Below are 1089 nucleotides of genomic sequence, written 5' to 3' on the forward strand. Positions count from 1 at the left end.
CGTGCGCACCCCGCCCTTCGGGTGCCCGCTCTGCCACAAACCCCAGGGCGACAGGCGGGCCCTGTACCACCACCTCAAGGAGCACGTCCCCCTCAAGGCCGTGCAGCAGCTGCCGTACCAGGTCGCGTCGCACCCGTTCCTCTGCACCGAGTGCGGCGGGACGTTCCGGAAGCGCGAGCGACTCCTGCAGCACCTGTGGACCCACATCCAGCAGCGGGGGCGGGGCCGCGGCGGGCGGTGAGGCCCCAGCCAGACGACGGTATCGCGGCGTCTTGTTTATAGGCTACGTCGCTTTAGTCAAAAAATGTTTTATAACAAGTAGATTCTAGAGTCACTACCCGTTAAAATGAATGTCGCTGCGATGATTAATTTGGAATAAATAAAATTATACTTATGACCCAGCAAATTTGCAAATCAAAATGAAGTGATAATGATTTCTAGCCCCGACGTGTCCTTTAGCGCTTCCTGCGAATCCAAGTGAACTTAAAATATAAGTTCTCCTCGTCGGCAAAACGAAATGACTTTGCTCATTGTTGTAGTTTGAAAGTTTGGCGCACTCCCCCATCAGTCCCTTAAAGTGGTCCCATGGTGCACTGCGCCCCCCTTGGTGCGTCACCATCGCGACGAGAGAGAGAGGGGGGGGGCTAAAACCCCGGAAAGGAGTCAGTCCTCGACGCAGGGGGGGAGGAAGGGGGGGGGGCTACTCGAAGGGAGGTCCCATATGTGGCCGGGGACATCCCCACCTGATCCCCATCCCCAGTCGCAGTCAGATGACGCCTGGCCTAGCAGCCCTGGTCCTCTTCGCAGTTACCACCAGCCCAGGCACTTCAGGTCCTAGGTGCACAGCGCACACACCGCATCTCGCAAGACCACCTCTGGCAAAGTCGCAGTCCAGTTTCCCTCCTGCTGCTCGTGTTCGGTCGTCAGCTCAAAACAAAGAGGTAAGTAAGTCGACAGTGGCGGCGTCGCGTCGGCGGCGTCCTTGAGCGATCGCGGTATGTAAAGAAGGTGAAGCTGACCACAGTTATGCTCTGTGTTCCCGCAGGACATGGAGCACCTGCCGGACGACGTGCTCGTGACGCTGATGGA

The sequence above is a fragment of the Frankliniella occidentalis genome, unplaced genomic scaffold (assembly GCF_000697945.3).
Source record: "Frankliniella occidentalis isolate FOCC.00 unplaced genomic scaffold, Focc_3.1 Scaffold76, whole genome shotgun sequence".
In the NCBI taxonomy this organism is placed as follows: Eukaryota; Metazoa; Arthropoda; class Insecta; order Thysanoptera; family Thripidae; genus Frankliniella; species Frankliniella occidentalis.